Raw genomic sequence first — 20355 nt, 5'->3', positions numbered from 1 at the left:
GTGACGGGCTTTAATGGCGTATACAATTTCGCAAACTGTAATATAATAAAAACTATACAGTACATAAATATATGGAAAATTTATTACCAGAATTAATCTGGAAGTAAAACTATACCCCACCGGACACCATCCCGGTATTTCTGAGTCTAGGTTTCGGGGCTGGGAATAATAATTATGTACTAAATTAAGTTACACAAATTAAAAATAAAAATATTACCAGTGGTAATCTACAGGTAAAACTACCCCCCACCGGACTTCAAATGACGAATTTCATTGGCCATTACACATGACGTAATCCTCTCGCAACAAAAACTAGCATCGTCTCACAATTCTTTCGAAATCATCCTACAGTACCGAAACGAACTATTGCAATTTTACCTGCGCACAGGCTTCGTAGATACATCGTAGCAATAAGAAAGGCTACGCAAGCGAACCTACGAAGCAAAAGCATGTTGTTTATTTGTATGTGCAGAAAGACTGTTGTAGCTTACTGGAATAAACAATGTATTGCTTGATAATTTGTGAATGACAAGCACGAGTTTAGACCGTTAATTTAAAGTATGGAGCTGTTTTTCAATAAGAAAAACGTACACTTGACTTCATGGGAGTCTCCTCTTCCACTCGCTGTCCACGACAGGAACTTGTTTGTACTGCTGTATTATTTTTTTAATTAATTAGCATAGTCCTAGGTCTAGCTTATTTTTTATTTACAATTATTTTACCTCTTTTAAATGTCAAAAAAATGATGTCCTCAATGACAATACACACATGTGAAAATATTGTTCATCAAATAATATTTTGTAGTCTTGATTTAGTAAGATAAATAATAAATATAAAGGAGAATTAACGTCCGTTGGTTGTAAAATTTCCGAATGTCACATGGAAAACCCAATGGAAAATAAAACTTAGCCAGCATTAGACGTCAGAGTGCATGCCAATCAGAACACAGTAAAGTGTGTTAAAGGTTAACCTCGTGGCGAATGTTGAAAAGCTGTGAGCGACAGAGAGCAAAAAACGAAGTAAATGCAGTCTAGCATGACTAGCGTAATTCGGCAAGGTAGTGATTTCTATATTTCCATTTAGTATTGGATCGCTTTGCAGGTTCTGCTTCAAATACGGTAAACAATAAACATTGTGATCTGTAGAAATCGTAATAACTTTGTTATGATTTGTCATCAGTATTATTATTTAAAAGAAGAACATTCCTACTACCAGAAAAATAATATCAGATCAAAATTCTCCGAATTGGAAATTTTCGATAAAAAATATGATAGGGGAAAATTTAGGCCGTACGTCGTATACGTGGGCCTAAATGACATCGAAATTCGAACATACTGAATGCCCACTAGGTTACCTAGCTAGCGAACTAAACACAGTTTTAAAACATGATCGATCTAATAATAAGGTAGGATATAACAAAACAATAAAGTTCTAACATTGTTTATTAGTAAATTGCAACATTACTCACGTGTTGAAAGCTGGTAAACTATATTTCAATATTGTTTATTGTTCATTGTTTATCAGGCCGACGATCCAGCCTACGATCATTGCAAAGCTAATTAAAATAACAATGACCTTCGTAATGGTTCGTAGCTATGTTCAAAACGTACCTACGAGCAGATTACGAGAGGTTACGCGCAGATACGAAGCAATAATTTGTGTCTGTACTATTATATGTTTTATATCCACTTCAATACTTAATATTTAACTTTTTTTTTTTTGGATAATCATTAGCTAAAAGTATATTTTAATACTTTAAGTATCATTTAGTTAAGTTTTTGAACTCGTATTTATTTTATTTACATGAAAAATATTGCCATTTATATGCAGCACTTTCGTTAAGAACGTTATGGTTTACCTCGCAACAATGCGTACACGACGGCTGATCAACAGCTGATCGTCAGCTTTGCGGTGCCAAAAAAAATATTGCTACGCCCCGTATTACATTCATATTTGGCAAATAAACTCTTAAGGCAGGCTCAGGTCGAACTGAAAGGAACTCAACTCAACTCGTCGGCATGAGCACTCCGCGCAACTGAAAGGAACTGAATGCAACTGAACGGAACTAAACTCATGTCGACTTTGAGCAACTGAAAGGAACTGAACGGAACTTGATTCATGTCGACTGGCAACTGAAAGGAACTATTGGCTAAAAATATTTTCCGCACGAAATCCCATCAACTGCAAAATGTCTGTAATATTTTTATTAAGACATGTAATTATTTCAAAAAGTGTATCTACTTTACTTTTTTATTTTTAAAATGTCGACCAGCAACTAACTGAAAGGAACTTCCCCGTGCACCGCGCGTAGCGTAGTAAAACCGTAAAATTTGTAGTGTTCCTAGTAACATCACTTTGAAGAATGGTGGCATACGTGAGTAACGTAAATGTAATTAATTAAAACATTTATGTAATTGGCCAGCTGATTATATCATATTTACAATTTATTTCTTTGGCGCACTTGACAATTATGCTAACGATGAGTATGCATAGAGGAAAAAATTTAGATTGTGAACTGTCCATATTATTGTAAGATTGACAAACTTTATAGCTAGGTGTTTATTTTATTAAACAAATTCAGGCTTAGCAACCCCAGTAATTTGTATGCAAGCATAAACCCACATAGGCTTAGGTCCAATTAGCAATAGGATAACTTAGATAGTAGGCTTATTTTTTATTACCCTACTACTTTCACTTTTGAGTTGGATGTAAACTAAAAATTTACTCTGCATTTTATAAGTTTTTCATTTTTTGTATCGAAAATTTACATTAGTAGTAATAATAATAATAATTAATAATTATTTCAGGTATACTTTATTCAATAAATAAGATTAGGCTTCATTTGTTAAATATTTTTTATTTAATATGTATTTCCCGTACAGGTTAACCTTTCCAATAGAGACAAAATTAACATTTTTTGTGAAAATAGGTCCCCAGACTAGAGGCGTGCGCGGAAAAATAGGTCTAGGCTACTACTACTATGTTCAATACTACAGTAATTGTTCTAGATTGCCATATTTAGCCATAGATAAAATGCTCCTCTGTCTTGTTTTAATATTTTTATTGTAATACCATAGTAATAAATATGAACGTATTAATAAAAACTTGGCCTATGGCCTATATTTTTTAAAACAAAGAATAAGTCATCTGCCATTAACAAAACATTGTAATATAATATCTTTTTTCAGTTAATGCATCTTGATTACGTTTAATATCAGGATCAACGTTTTCAGTTCCTTTGAGTTCCGAATCAGTATTTTTTCGCGCTTTTTTCAGTTCCTTTCAGTTCCGCAAAAAGTTGAACATGGGCAACAGAAAGGAACTAAACTCAACTCAACTTGACTACGTCGACAAATATGCGCGACTGTCAGTTCCTTCAGTTGTGGTCAGTTGCGTTCAGTTCCTTTCAGTTGCGCGGAGCACTCATGTCAACGAGTTGAGTTGAGTTCCGTGTCGACCTGAGCCTGCCTTTTTAGGTATATAAACTAATCTTCATTATTAAAAAATTGAACTTTATTACTCCCAATTCTCTGGAAAAAAAACGACAAATTTTAATGAAATTTTCAAAAGCTTCAATAAAAGTAGAACGATTTCGGAAAAAATCAAAATGGCGTACTACTTCGACACCTGAGTGACCTGATGAAAACATCAGCTCAACCAATCTAAAAGCATTTTATATGAATATTTTCTTAAGGCCTTTATTGACAAAAACACGCTTGCCTGAACTGGGTTAATGACACTATGCCTAGACCTAATTGAAAAAGTGTGTGACGTCACGCATCGTGTGGTGCCTACCCAAGATGATCCAGAATTTAACCCCCCCACACCCCTATAATCTAGGTGGACTGGGCCCAGGCTACACCTAGGCCTACATAGGAGCCTGGAGGCTTACAATGATTAAATACCTCTGGCCTAGGCCCTAGGCTAGAGGAACGAATAGGCTAGGCCTAGGCTAGGTAGGCCTTGCCTAGGCTAGCCTTAGTGAAGCTTGGCTAGGCCCCTAGGCCTATCTTGTTAGGCCTTTTGTCTTTCGTCTTTTTCAACATTATAAATTTATTTTAAAAATCGTACTTAATTGCTATTGACAATCCTAGGCTTATAATGAAATCCCATTTCAAAACGATCCTTGCCACATGAAATAATACAATCCAACAATCCATCCATGTAGTAAATGCTACCATGCTGCTGATGCTGCTGTTATAGAGAAACTCGCGCGCGTGCTCCAGAAAGTGAAATCACCATGGTGGCGCTATATAAGCGTTTTGGTTTTTTTTTTCAGAGTTGTTTTTTGGTTTCACTTTCACTGGTCCCTGCCACCTGGCCTGCTAGAAAAAAAGCTCTACAAATATGGCGTCATTTATATGGTTCAAAAAAGAAAAGTAGCTATTTATAAGGACGAGTTTCCAATTAGAATTCTTAGACCTTTCCAAGGCCTTACTCCATTGACCACTCGATTCTTTTATCTAAGATTCATCATTAGGGTATTAGAGGAACTGCATTTAAGGTGGTTCAAAAGCTATCTTCACGGAAGGAAACAGTATATAATATTAAATAATTGCAAATCCGATAAAAAAATCATAACTTATGGAGTGCATCAGGGTTCAATACTAGGCTCTCTTCTCTTTTTAATCTTTATTAATGACATTTTTAACTGTTCAACAATTTAAACTTTGTCACCCTATGTGCTGATGACACAAATTTAATTTATTCTCACAATAATCTCACATTTTTAGTTCAGCAAGTAAATAATGAATTAATAAAAGTCAGTAACTGGTTCTTATGTAATAAACTATCGCTTAACACTGAAAACTCCCAATTTTATTGTCTTTACAAGCAATCGTAAGAAAATTCACCTAGATTGGTAACATTGAATGGTAAAAATAAAATAAATAGGTTTACGACCACAAAATTTCTTGGTGTACACATTGACGAAAATATCACATTTAAGCAGCATATCGAACTAATTAAGATGAGGGTTTCGAGATATGTTGGGCTGTTCTATAAGATTAGACATTTCCTACCCTTTGAGTCACTCCTCCAAATTTACAAATCTTTAGTTTAGCCCAAATTGAACCATTGCTACGTAATATGGTGCAATACTTACCCCTCATACATTACCGACATTATTATTCTACAGAAAAAGGCGATGTGAGCAATTATACATGAATAGGCCTATACTGATTCTGCCACACGCTTGTTCCGTGAACATAGACTACTTAAAGTTGTCGACATCAATGTTCATCCGCTTGGCATCATATGCTTAATGTTGTAAATAAATTAAACTCACTTCTTAGGAATATTTTTAAATATGACATAGCTTCTCATGACTAAAATACAAGAGAGGACTACTTGTGCCCTAAAAAGAGGAACCTACACTGCACAAGCCTCAGCGCTATCTCACTTGGTCCACAGCTTTGGAAATCGCTAAATCCTTATATTAAATCTAGTAAAACTGTCTTTAATTTTAAACAAAATCTCAAACAATTTTTACTTACGATTACGATTAACGATTATCAATCTTTAACCACTATTGTTTTCGTGCTGCCGAGATTAGTCATTTTATTTTTTCATTACTATCTATTCAATAATTGCCTGTCGTTCGCTGTATATATGATCTATACCTGATGTGAAAAACGTTACCGTATGCGTATGTATATTGGCCCTATTTATATATTGATAAGTGACATTTGATACTTTACCTTTTGTTGGGTTTTTTTTCTTCTTCATTTTTGATTTTTTTTAAATTAAAAAAAATTAAATTTAGTTAGGTGAGCGGTCTCGCCTGTACAAGCCCTCGGGCTTCTCGAGACTCCTTTTTATCGTTTTGACATTCCAATTATCACTCTTTATTTATAAAATGTACTGATATTTGAAATGAGGAATACATATTTTTGTATTTGTATTTTGTAATTGTATTTTTCATCGTTCATTATTCGAGCACTGTTTCTTCTACTGCCGTAAAAGTAAAACCTCGAATACGCCCAATGGGCTTAATCTAGAGGAGAAGCAATCTCGAATTGAAGCCCAATCCTCCTCTTTGTTTGCAAAGCCTAAAAAAGAAGCCCACCTCAGAAAGAAGCCCATAATTCAAAAGATAGCATGGGGTTTTTTTTTTAAAGATAGTCAGTACGGACACTATATGAATTGCAAAGAAAAACACTTCTACATCGGAAATGCCACACCCAGACGGTAAAAATGCTTTTTCAAAGCAGTGCTCCTCGATAAAATTATTGGCTTCTTCCCGACGGCAGTTGTGCTCCCCCTCCTCCTCTATATACCCCTCCTCTTACGGGCGTCGCGAATTATTAATGGAGGACAAAGCTCTAAACAGAACTCACGGTCTGCCGAGAGGATTTGTTAGAGATGTATTCAGGGCACGGATCAATCACATGTATCATTAACTGTTTAATAAGAGAACGTATAATAGGCGAGCAGCCCCAATTTTTAAACAGATATTAAATAATCGAGCACCCCACTCGCCCACTTTGGATCCTCCACTGAATTCATGGGTATACTTCCATTCTTCCTCATTCTTTCCTTTTCCTCTTCTCACTACTTTTTTTCTCTCTCTTTTAACATTTTTCGGCTGGACTGACGAGATGGGGAGAGCATGAGCCCCGTTCTTCCACCTCCAACCACTGGAGATTTGTTTTTATTTAGGCACAAGGTGGAGGTATAGGCACTCCTTATGGATCGACGCTAGACATTACGAATTAGTCATTTGTAAAACAAAATGATAAGCTATATCAAATGTTGTATATTGAACAGTGGCGGGGCCCAGTCGGCAACCTCTTATATTTTTCAAAATTATAAAAACATTAAGTTATTCAAATTAATCATAATTTTTTCCTAATAATCGGCTCTCCTCAGCTAGCCCCAACCAGGTTGGGGCCGAAGTGGGTGACACTATCTGTGCAAATGTTTGTCTGGGCACCCAATATTTCGACTTCCTGACACGGCTATTATTAAGGTACCATTTCAAAAGGTAAGGTTTTCCGTCGGGGGAAAAGAGAAGGTTTCGTCGGGGAATAACCATAACAGGGATACACTTCGTGATGAATAATTCATTGTGATCGTGAAAAAGCAATCTCGAATTTTCAAAAGTTATTATAACAATTATAAAGTCATATTACAGTAGCTTGATGCCTATAAAATAAGTAATTATCACCAAACCTCGTCAACTTTTGTCACTTTACACTTCTTGTTTTTGTCTTATCGTAATTTTAATTGTTGAATTTTTACTTCATTTTATTCTAATTGAATGTAAATTATCTAATTTAATGTACATTTTTTTATGTTTTCCTATTGACAACTTTTGACTTTTTATTCGAAATTAGTGATTTTTAATTGCAATTTTTATCTTTTGATGTTAAATTTTGACCAGATTTTATTCTAATTCTTATTGAAATCCTGTTAATGAGATTATACAATGTAATTTTTTATGCTATTTTTCCCTGATTTCGCAAAAAATTCTATGTTCCCAATGATCATTTTTTTTTAAATCTTTTGTACGTAATACACGCTAGTTTCGCTCGCAAACTGGATTTATTACCTTATGAAACGCCCCAACCCTCCACTCTATCATAATCCAGTTTTTCTTTATGTTTTATCTCTAGTATTTTTATCCGAATATCAACAAGATTTAAGAGGGAAAGTTATTTATACTGCTTCTAAAGAAAGTAGGCCTATAATTGATTACAGAGATCTCCCGGAAAACATAATTTTTACGGATTTTTGCAACAAATTATGGCTTTTTAAAGTGATACATACCGTATTATTCCAGGCTGGTTGGACATTTCCCCCGGGCATTTTCCCCCGGACATTTCCCCCCGGACATTTCCCCACCCACGTGACATTTCCCACCGTGACATTTACAACCAGGACTGTTTCTCCAACGACAATTTCCCCTGGGCTTCCCACCCCTCCCTCCCACACACACACACACACACACACACACCCACACACACACACGTCTTACATCTTCTGATATAGTTTCATTTACTGGTATACATTTTGTTTATAATACACTTTAATTTCTTATTTTACTTAATTTTAAGAAGGTAGTTATTACTACAACATTTATTAGTGCAATAACATAACAAAACTGAAGGCTGATTGGTAAGAACTAATTTTTGCCCAGGCCCAGTCTTCCTATTTTTACCCGATTTCAGTCTTTGAATGTTCTTATTTTGTTGGATTGGATTGATTCGGTGTAAACACTAAGGATAACCCACGAAAGTCTAGAAGAAGACTTACTTCCAGTGGGGTCCTTCTGGTGGTGATTGGGCAGTACACCGGGAGACAATCCCTTTCTCTTTTCCGAAGAGTGTACTGCGTTCTTCAACGTGCACATGGGCCATAAATGCACACGGGACCAACCAGTTTGTCGCGAATTCAGATTTCCTAGGATTAAGGTGTATTTGTCAGGATACCACGCTAAATAATGGAAGTCCGACGCAACTTGTGTGGGTGATAAAATTCTTTATTCCTTGACTATGACGTCAAATCAGTGGACATCGGAATGGTGAAACGTGAATCAAATTATATACAAGACAAAGTAAGACAAGACCAGACCAGACCAGACCCCCAATCTTAGGTCATATACAAGTTTCTCAACAACTCTCTTAAACTCGTTACACCGTAACTGTTCCTTCTATACAGTAGGCTTTCTTCGAATTTTGATTTCTTTTATACCCGGAGATCTCAGCTCCCTCATTACCCTTCGAACATTGTGTTGGTAATGCCCTCCTACTCAAGCTACCCAAGCTAAACTCAAGCCAAAATGACTTTTAACTTAATCACTTCTTAATTATCATTACGCCTTAGTGATTAAACAATAAGGACTATTTAAACTGAAGGCTGATTGGTAAGAACTAATTTTTGCCCAGGCTCAGTCTTCCTATTTTTAGCCGATTTCAGTCTTTGGATGTTTTTGTTGGATTGGATTGGATTGATTTGGTGTAAACACCAAGGATAAACCACGAAAGTCTAGAAGACTTATTTCCAGTGGGGTCCTTCTGGTGGTGATTGGGCAGTACACCGGAAGACAATCCCTTACTCTTTTCCGAAGAGTGTACATGGGCCATAAATGCACACAGGACCAACGGGGCGCTCGCTCGCGCGCTCTTTCTCCCTCTCTCTCTCTGTTCATATTTTTTTAAACTTTTCAAACATACATTAAAAACTTTTCAAACTTATCAAACTTATTTATTTTATTTATTTGTTATACTTGGTTTCCTCTTCAGTAACAAATTACTGTTCTCCCAGAGGGACCAGTACACATAAAACAGTCCACGACACACAAGACAAACATACACACATGGAGTTTTACACGAACTAAATCTCAAGGTCTAGGGAGTGGAGTTGTTTTGGTCGTGAGAAAAAGTCCTGCAACTGACAGGAATTGAACCCATGACCGTGGGATTGGAAGGCAAGCATCTTAACCACCAAGCTATTCATCTCCACTCCACATAACCTAATTATTATAATGTTAAATATTAATATAAAATTCCTGCTCATGTACTCACAAAAAAATGCAAAGAGTAATAAAATCGATTGTTAAGAACGACCAAAAAGGGTATATTAAAGGCAAGGCAATTCAACATCCGACAAGTCGAAAATCTCTATGATACCCGAAAACAACAGGTAAGGATGTATCTATATTAGAATTTGAAAAAGCTTTCGACAATATGAAAGAAATTTCATGTTATACACACTTCATTATCTTTAATTTTGGTGAAACATTTTTTATTAAAAAGGATACAGAAAAATACACCTAATGTAATTAATAATAGTTGGGTGTCTAAAAGCTTGGAAATTTCGAAAGGAATCAGACAGGGATGCCCTTTGCATTACTTTTCATTGTTACCGAGAGATAATGGCCACAGCTATTAGATGTAATGAATCATATAAGGCAGGGTACTGTATTAGTTTGCCAAAGGAAATCGGAGTAGTAACGTACGAGAAGCATAAATATCACAACCTGCTGACGATACCATATTATTTGTTGCAGATCAAAAAGGTATATCAAGGGCTTTAATATTTATTAATGATTTTAATATAGGTAACAGATATGAAACTGAATGAAGCAAAATAAATAGCAATATAGCTCGGTAAATGGCAGTCACGAAAGGGTAAACCTTTTGGTTGGACACAGAAACTATTTAAAATCCTGGGCATTTATGTTGGCAATAGTGAAAAGTGGTGTGAATAAAAAGTTGGTATAATAGTAAAACATTTAAAGAACTTTAACTTTTACTTTATTTTAAAACCTGACTGTATTATAGCCAACAATATTATACTAAAATGTTACCTAAAATATATAAACAAATGTTGAAATTGCGTTGTAAAACTATGTATATAGAACAACAACATTCAGTGTCGCCAGTAGAAATAAAAGAAAAATATTTGTGGGGTAATGCCCTGATTAATTTACAGTGGCACTTTACTTTCAAAATCATTTAAAACAATAATTTGATTGTCCAAGATATCTTCTAATCTTCAAAATATACCCGCTGTAATTAATTGAGCCCTGATGTATCGAATAAAAATTATTATAATAAAATGAAAAAGAAGTAGGCCCTATGTCTACATCATGGTGAGTCGTATGGCCGAGTGGTTAGCGGGGGCGCCGCAAGTTATAGCCATAATAGCGGCGCTGGTTCGAACAACGGCACGCTCGCCTATGGTTCTGGTGGTGGTGGTGGTAGAACAAGTCTTCTCGGTCGGATGAGGACTATAAACAGTAGGCCCAGTGTACGCAATGGCTCATGTGCACTATAAAGAACCCAGTACATCCTTCGAGACGAGTAGGGGGATACCCCGGTGTACTGGAACAGACAGCCCCTGTGGTGGACGACGAGATTTGATGGTACCGGGTTACCGCATAGACACGAAGGGACACTTAGGGGCGAACAAAGATCGAGTTCCTAGTCCACATATCAAGCGCACTGAGCATCTTACATTAAATGGATATGTGCGCTATATAAAACTACATTATTATTATTATTATTATTATTATTATTATTATTATTATTATTATTATTATTATTATTAGCCTATGTTTTAAAATCTAAGTACCAAACCATCGTCTAATAATATGAGGGTAAAAAATTAGACAAAAAAATATTGAATGGAATGATTTCTGGATACAAAAAGTAAAAAAAATATATAGGTTAGCTCAATTTAACTGTAAAGTGGTACAGTACATGGCATTTTACCTACAACACAGAGGTTAGGATGTAAGGACAGTCCTAACTGCAATTTATGTGGCGTTGTCGAAAATGAAAAAAAAAATGTTTAATTACAGTAGAACCCCTTCTATTCAAGGAATATCCCTATTAAGGGGACACTTTTTCACGAAACGAGTGAACATTACAGTTAACCCTTAGGGACACTTTCTGAAAGTGCAAAAATGGTCAAATCAATACAACTTAATCCCTATTAAGGGAAAACTTATTTTTTTTATTGTGCCAAAACAACCACAGTAGTGACAAAAATAAGGAAAAAATCATTCAAATTTATATTTGGATCCTTTTGAGCAATAAACTTAACTTCAAACCATTTTTTTACATCCTTAGAATGTGAATAAGTATGCCAGAATGTGTTTCTTCGAGTATATTTTCATATTATATGATTTTAAAACTGTACAGCCTGCACCCTGATATCTATGTTGTTAACATCTATTCAGTTATATTCTATCTTTTGCATCCAATAAAAAGTTTGATATTTATTCAGGGAACTCCCCTATTAAGGAACACTTTTTTGGTCCTGAAAGTGTCCCTTTAATAGGGGTTCAAATATATTATAAGAGATTAAGCCATTTTTTGTTATCTGTAAACAAAATTACATCTTGTATTAACCATAATGACGTTTTTTCGTTTGATATAACTTAACCATGGGTAAAATAACAAAATAAAAGAAATATACATAATTGCAGTCTTTTCAATTTAATAGCAAACACCAATGTTGAAAAGGCTAGAGGTATATTTTCTATATTTATCAACGATCTTGCATTTAAAAAAAGTAGCAAAATATAATAAAGACAAGACACTAAGTAAATGTAAACATGTTATAACATGTCAAATTCTTACAAATAAGCATAGGCACGTAGGACCTACTGTAAATATAACTATAGAATAATGAATATGTCACGTCAAAGATGGATATTTTTAATACAACGTATGTATTTATACGCAATGAAAAGGGGATTTAATAAAAATTAAACCGATTGTTATTATTTATTATGAAAATTGTAAATAATATCTTATGAATGTTTTGATGAATAAATGGCTTATCTGCAGCAAAGAGGGAAAAAATTCTTTGAAATTATCAGTAGGCATTAAACTTTCTTTAATGTCGTGATTCTGTAAAGAAGATGACCTAGCTTTATAGGTGTGGATAAAATGCCAAGTGATCTGGTAATAATATTTCTTCTAAAGTTAGGGTATCTATATTGCATGACTTAAGGTATCATTATTTATTATCGCAGATTATTCTCACATGCTGGTGTTGGCAGCATCCTTTGTTTTTTCTTAATATTCTTTCATTTTGTGGATAATAATTTTGTAGATTTTTCTTTAATTTTGGATAAACAAATACTGGAATAATAGGTATTCTTAAAAAAAAAACCTGCTGCAAGCATTCTCTGGATTCTAACAAAAAAAAAAACAAAAAAACAAAAAAAAAAAAAACCTTAAATAACATTCATAGAAATAACATACCTAGACGCAAACGGCGCAATTTCAAGCGTCGAACAGGCGTTGGCATTGAATTGAAAGGTAGAGATCCTCTACCGTTTAAGCTCTATGTTGGTAATATGAGCCCAGATACCAAAGCAGACGACATAAAGTCGTATCTGAAGACAGCACAAAAATTATGTTGGTCGTCCGTATGGAGGTATTGGGATATTTTATAGGAAATGCTTATATGATTTTATAAAAACTGTAGATTTTGATGCCAAGAGAATTATTGGTTTGGAAATAGGAAGCGATAATGATATTACACTATTTATTAATGTTTATCTCCCATATGATCATGATGATAATTTTATTGAATTTGTTGAATATCTCAGTAAAATTCAGTCAGTAATTTCTGAAATTAAAGGTGATAAACTTATTGTATGCCGTGACTTTAATGCCGATCATAATAAAAGATTCAGGACTGAATTGCTAAACTTTACGTCTGAATGTGACTTGATCTCAACTGATTTTAAAGTATTAGGAAGATCAGCCTTTGAAACCCCTAAATTGTTAGACCACTTTCGAAACCTTTTAATCGAAGCTCGATCACGCCCACATTGCTTTCGTCGGGGAAATCTGACCCCTCGTCGGGGGCATCGGCCCCCTCGTTGGGGACCTCGGCCCCCACCCCCTGTCGGGCAAATCATTGCGCCACCCCTGTGCAAGAAATACAAAACTATAAAGTTTGCACTGACACCCTCCTTAATAGTGTACTTGTTCCTCCCTCCGTGTTTTCTTACAATGTGATGATACTTGTCATCGTACAGCAATAGATAAATTGTATAGTGATATCCAAAACAAGCAGCTGATGAATGCTTTCATTCTTCTGCAGATAAATCTTTTAACGTTGATCCTGGTTAGACTGAGTGTGTTTCAGGCGCACATGCTATGGCAAGAGTGGCACTTTTATAGTGGAAATTTAATGAAAAACCTAGAAATGGGCCTCTGTTTGATATTATGAAAGTCTCTAGGTCTCGCTTTAAACTTGCTCTTATGTCTTGTAGACAGAACGAAGACCAATTGAGAGCTGGTAAAATGGCTGAGTCATTTGTTAAACAAGATTTTAAAGCCATTTGAAGTTATTAACAATGTAAGAGGAGACGAAAACATATGTAATGCATGGGCTGAGACTACTATGAGAAGTTACAGTATTCACTTGTGTTAAAAATGATATTCGTAAAGATTTTGTTTTAAATAGTATTAATGAAATTAACTGTTCTAGCATTGATGAGAGCATTTTCAATCCATATAACTTTTCCAACTGTATACTTAGACTAACAGGAGGTAAATCCGCTGGAGTTGAGTACTATAATAGAAACGGGAGTCCCGTATTTGCTATTTTTTTTTTTGCGATAGAGTGATTCACTGGTTCTTGTATAAGCAATTAATTAAAAAGGGGCACTAACCTTGCTGTTAGAGTTTTAATATCTTGATAGGAGAAACACAAATTCTTTGTTAGATGGGGTAATTTCCAGTCAAGATGTTTTAAAATAACAACTGGTTTGCGACAAGGTGGAGTTTTGTCTACTCTGTTATACAATGTATATATTGATAGTCTGAATTCTATACTAAGTAATTGTAATTATGGATATGAGCTTAACAAAATCAAACTTAATAATTTAAGTTACGCGAATGACATGGTGCTACTTGCACCTTCGCTAAATGCCCTTCAAAATTTCGTTAATCATTGTGAAGAATATGCTGATGACTTTGATATTTTATATAATTCGAAAAAAATGTATGTGCATGTGCTTTAGTCCCAGGAATAGAAAGATTAATGGGTATTATAGGACTGTCCTGTGTGGCGATGGATAGTTACACCCACTCCACTACTCAAGTTAACTTGGCTTTGTAATAGTAGCGATGGTAGAGATGAGCTAGATATAAAAATGCAATATCGGTCATTGTGTATTAGGGCCAACTCCTTCACTAGGAAATTTAGCAAATGCTATGTGGATATAAAAATTCTTTTACTTAAATCATACTGTCTTAGTATGTATTGTGCGGCGTTATGGTGTGATTACAATGTTAAAACCATAAAGTCTTAAAGGTTTGCTATAATAATTATATATAACTTTTTTGAATAGTACACTTTTATAACAGTGGCACACACTATCAAGTGGCGAGTTCACAATAAAACATTAAAAGAACACAGTACATTCGTCCATTAAGACACAGTATAGTATAAAAACGCTCAATATTAGCAGGCTTAGTACTATTGTAGGTAGTAAAACAAGAGATATCAGTTACTAGTGAGATTAGCATTCCAAATGATGCAATGGAATGTGTGTGAAGCGATTTGATAAACTAACTATGGAAAACCAAAATTTATGTGAAACTAATTCAAACATAAAGTTTAGCAAATTCAAAATCCAAAAAGAAAATATGTTACATAAAGAGAAAGAAGTCCCAGGTAAAGCTTTATTAGACAGATACCATGCACTAAAATTAAATTGTAAAATATATTAAATTTGTAGTAATGGGATTGGTAGTGATAGTTTTAGCGGTAGTAGCAGTACTTTCAAAACATCTAGATACTTACATCGTCTTGGTCGTTTATGCACTCTGTAGGAGTTTCATTTAACAAATATAAAACTATATCCTCAGAACATGAAACTATCATTGCATACATTAAAGGAATCAGACCATTCTGAAAAAAAAACCACACAAATACGTAATTTGAGGTAAAGTTCACCATTTGTCTTAAATCATCAACATACTATAGGTTCGAATATCGACCACACTAGAACAAAATACACTGAACATCAACATCCAAATCAAAATTGTCTTTACAATCCGAGTAAACAGAAATTAATTACATTACGGTAAGTAATTTAAATACAGTAGTTGATAAAAACCAAACGAAAAGCTATTAGGGCCTATATAGAATTTAGAGAAAAATATATAATTAAAAATTCAATTGTTTAAATTTATAGGCCTCTTCATAATAATCATTTATTATTATAAGTACTTATATAAATATCACAGTTACTATTATATTATGCTTTAAATTACAATAAAACTTGTCCTAAAAATATAAACTTTTTATATTATTAAAATTGATATATTTACATTTCTCAATTAATACATATAGGCCTAAATATATATTATTTGAAAAATAAAGATTAGATAGGACAATTTTAAGTGTAACATTATTATCAAACATTACAATAAATAAAAATCACATCTAAATCGTTGATAACAAAGGAAATCAAAATTGCAAGCAGGTTTCTTTAATAAACATCTAATGTGAGCTCAACGAACTGTGAAACGACATTTTTGTATTCAACCAAAATCTCACAACACGCTGAAAATTCGCGAGGAGAGAAATATTTTGTCAATTTTTAATGACAAGGTGTAACGGCTTCCTACAATAGTATTACAGATATATCACAAATATTACTAACGATATAGAAATTGTATTGGGTGTTGTGGAGCCAACTATTGGAACTCCCTTCCTTTCACTATTAAATGCAGTGCGGGATCGTCAACTTCCTCCTTTAAAAGGATACTTAAGTTTGATCTCCTTGATGTGGCCGGTAGACATAACATTGTTTGATATATTTGGTTATTCTCGATTGGGCGACCCCGCTGGATCTTCCCCTGAAGTGACCTTGAGGGTGACAGTACGCTGCTGAATGGTGTCAAGCCAACCTGGTGAATAGCATGGATCCGCGATTCTAAATTTTGTTAGCATTTAACTGGCTTTTAGTGACTCATACATAATATACATAATATAGAGGCACTGTACTGTCGAGGTGTAGTAGTATGAGTGAATTGTACAAGCAGTTTTACTGTAAGTACAATTTCGATTTTCAGCAAGTGCAGTGATCTTATCCAGGTGTTACTAAAACCACAATAAAACGTAAAAACTATTAATTCACTGAAAAACAGAAAACACCTGAAAATTAGCCGAAAACCTAAAAAATATATACATAAGGACATATTTCATATTATATCCAGTGTCAGATTAGGAGGGGGAAGGCTGGGTGGCAACCAGCCCGGGGCCCCATAAATTTATAAACATTTTTAAAAATAAGATAAAAAGAAATTATATTCAACCATAGTGGAGCTGACATCGTATAGACCCTCCACATGAAAGTCTCTCCATTCCCCACCCCCTCTATTACAATTGCCTGGATCCGCAACTGGCATATCAGTTATTCCGTCGTTAAAACAATTAGAATACAATGGCAAACATGATTACAAAACGAGCACAATGATGGTGACTGGTACCCAAAAGGGCCACCGGTTTCAGAAAATCACGGGGCCCTCGGCTCCAGCGTTCCGACACTGTTCTCTTTAAACTTTGTCAAAGCAAAGACCATTATTTAGGCCTACCAGTTTATTAAGTATGTGCATATTAAAACATGACGTCATTCTACATATTTCAACTATTAATCCGGGTAATTAAACGTTTCTGTTTGTGTCTAAAGAGTCTCAAACTTGTATAGCTAGGTAAAACGCAAAATTACTGTAAAATGTAATTTTTGCCGTAAACCTGTGAAATTACCGTAAGGTGAACAAACAAAAAATTTACTATCCTAATAGTGACAATAGGGTTATGTTTAAGAGCTCTAACTGTTACGACTCCGCAGAGTCATAAGAGTTAGAGCTCTTAACATAACTCTCGCTATTATCACTGTAGCTATAGTTCGAGCTTGTTTTCATGGGTGTGTTTTTTTCTTCATTCATAATTCTCTTTATTATGATTTTTTATTGTTTTTTTTAAATGTATTTTTAAACTATTTTTTTACTTTGTAATTTCAATATCAATTCTCATCATGGCAATTAGGAAAAGCACTAATGTTCTGTTTTACAAACAAAAATAGTAAGTATTTTTTTTTTTTTTTTCGGGTTTTAGTATTTTATCACACTCGTGCAAATTATGATAATACTTCTTTTTGGGTGCAGTTAAAAGCAGTTGCATAACTAGGTTCTGACTTTCCTGGCTCGAGAGTACAATCGGGCCCGATTGACGCATATATAAATTGGTCGGTGTACCACGACAGGTTTATTCGGGAATGGGTACATTAACATATCTTTTTACTAGGCCTATTTAGATACTAATACTTTTATGGGATTTTATTTCTAATTTTTAGGAGTCTGTGAAAGATCCCTGACAATCACTTTCCAATCTTTTTGAGTTCGCGAACCCCTCTACACATGTTTAAATATTACTCATTGTCCATATCCCAACAATAGTTCTATAGATAGAAAATGATTCCCTATGAAAGTAAAACATTAAACAGTGGCGAATCCTGGAATTTGAAATAGAAACCACCTCAGTCCCACCATGGACACCCACATTTTTCGTGGACCTCTTTAATTTGGCGGGTCCCCAATTATTCTTCGCGGATCCTTAAGAGATCAGCGGACCCAAGGTTGGGAACCACTGTCATGAATACCATATTTAGGTTATTTCTTGCACATTTGAATGTCAGTAAAATATCCATGAGGATAAGTTCTATCCATGACGGTGATATGTGTTTGTGTGATTAATCACAACATAGGCCTATGTTTTTAACATTTTTTTTCCAACCATTTAAATGCACAGAACTATTTTCACAGTGCTAGGCAGGGAAAACAAATACTAGCAATTCAGATTATGATCCCATTTTATGCATTTTACTAATTTATTTGTAATTTTAGCCCAATATTCATCCTAACATTAAGTAATGATTCCTGATTTGCCCGACTTTCGCAAATCGATCTCATATTTTGAACCGTTTACAATGTATAATTACAGTTCAATTTAAAAATTAGAAAAGGGATCATGTTGATATGTGATGTAGAGTGTGTTTCATACTTTGCAGTGATAATGAAGAAAATTTCATCTAAATCAATTTGATTAATTATTGTAGATAATTAATACAAATGTATTGGCAACGATATTAATACTTTTTCTTCATTTCAAGAATTGCGAATGATCAGTGCGCCTGTGTTTATACTGTTTTTCAATTGTTAAGCTCATGATAATATGTGAGTAATTTTTTATACAAACGACTTTACATATACATATAATACATAAATATATATATATATAAATGTCTTACCTCTTCATCTTTAAATGACATCCATTCAGGATGACTCTTTACTAACTCTCTTATTCCTTGCTCATCATCGAATTCAATCTTTTCATGAAGGTGTGTTCTGCAGGTATAAAATCAAAGTACAGTATGCCTTTTAAATGGACAATTTTACCATGGTTAAACTACTCCAATATTAAAATGGAATTCACCACAGGGGATGTCTGTTCCAGTACACGGGAGTATCCCCCTACTCGTCTCGAATGATGTACTGGGTTCTTTATAGTGCACACAAGCCATTGTATACTGTATACTATGGGCTTTACGGTTTATAGTCCTTAACAGAGAAGACTTGTTCTACCACCAGTAAAAAGTAAATTTCATGCCAAAGTAATTAATATTTGTTCAGGGATATGGGATCAGGGATACGCGACGGTGGGTAAAATGTAGGGTATGCTAGGGACTGCTAGTGTGAAATGTTCCATCTATTATTCTACTATACAGTCAAAGGCTGCGTAATATTAAAATACAAATACAGAATTTTTTTGAATAAACACCCCTTCCATAGCCGCATTTGGAATAAACGCCTCTCTCGCATTAACACCCCGAGCAGGTTTTTTTTCTCGAACAAACGCTGCCTACATGATTGTAAACAAAACCAATGTAAGCAATATCATTCGTTTTCAACACATTCCATTCAGCCCCGTAGCTAGACTCGTTGATAAGGGGGCGTTCACATTTTAAGAGAGGGTCAAGTACTAAAAGTGCCACACACACTCAGTACCACCACGGTTGGAACTGAACTTGGAAATATTGACAGTAGCCTATATTGCTGGCGTTCAATTTTAAATACGGTAAATCAAATAGGAGATAATGGCAAATACCAGGAAAATCTACACCTACCTCAGCCCCGACATGATTGGAGCTGAGACGAAAACAAATCAATGATGATTTAACAACACTACGGTATATTTTACTATGCCCAGAAATTGCATACTTGAACTTGATATATTTATTCTAAATTGTCTTAATTTGAAATTATGTCATTCAAATTTTAATTAGATCAAATAAGGTGTTGCGCATTTTGGGGAAAATAGAAAGGGGTAAATACCAGGCGTGTCACCATCAACCTCAGCCCTATCATGGTTAGGGGTAAGGCAGTGGCGGTGCCAGGAGTGGTCCGATGGGGTTGGGAGTCTAAGGTCTCCGAACAGAGGGAGGCTGAGGTTCCCGACAAGTGGGCGTGGTCGGCGTCTCTCAAAATCTTTCCAAAGTAGTCCAGGGGGCGAATCTATCAACAAATTACGACAATTTCTTAGTTATTCGTTTTTAGAGTCTATTAATATGTGGAAAATTCATATAATTTTTTTTTTCTACCAGACGAATTGTGGCAAACATAATTAAAGACGGAGCAACTTTAAATGCCAGAAATAATATTGTCAGGCTTACATAGTTGAAGGTGGGTTGGGATGAAAATATTCAGGCTTGCAGTGGCAACTCTAAATGGCTTGATATTGCACTGTTAGACTTTTCATATTCTTATGTGTCTAAATTTGACTTTTTAAACTTTAAGTTAATCAAATATG

The sequence above is a fragment of the Anneissia japonica genome, unplaced genomic scaffold, assembly GCF_011630105.1.
Source record: "Anneissia japonica isolate Jap-2015-1 unplaced genomic scaffold, ASM1163010v1 scaffold355_len202609_cov112, whole genome shotgun sequence".
Classification (NCBI taxonomy): Eukaryota; Metazoa; Echinodermata; class Crinoidea; order Comatulida; family Comatulidae; genus Anneissia; species Anneissia japonica.
The sequence above is the reverse complement of the archived record's forward strand: the minus strand, read 5'-3'. Positions refer to the sequence as shown.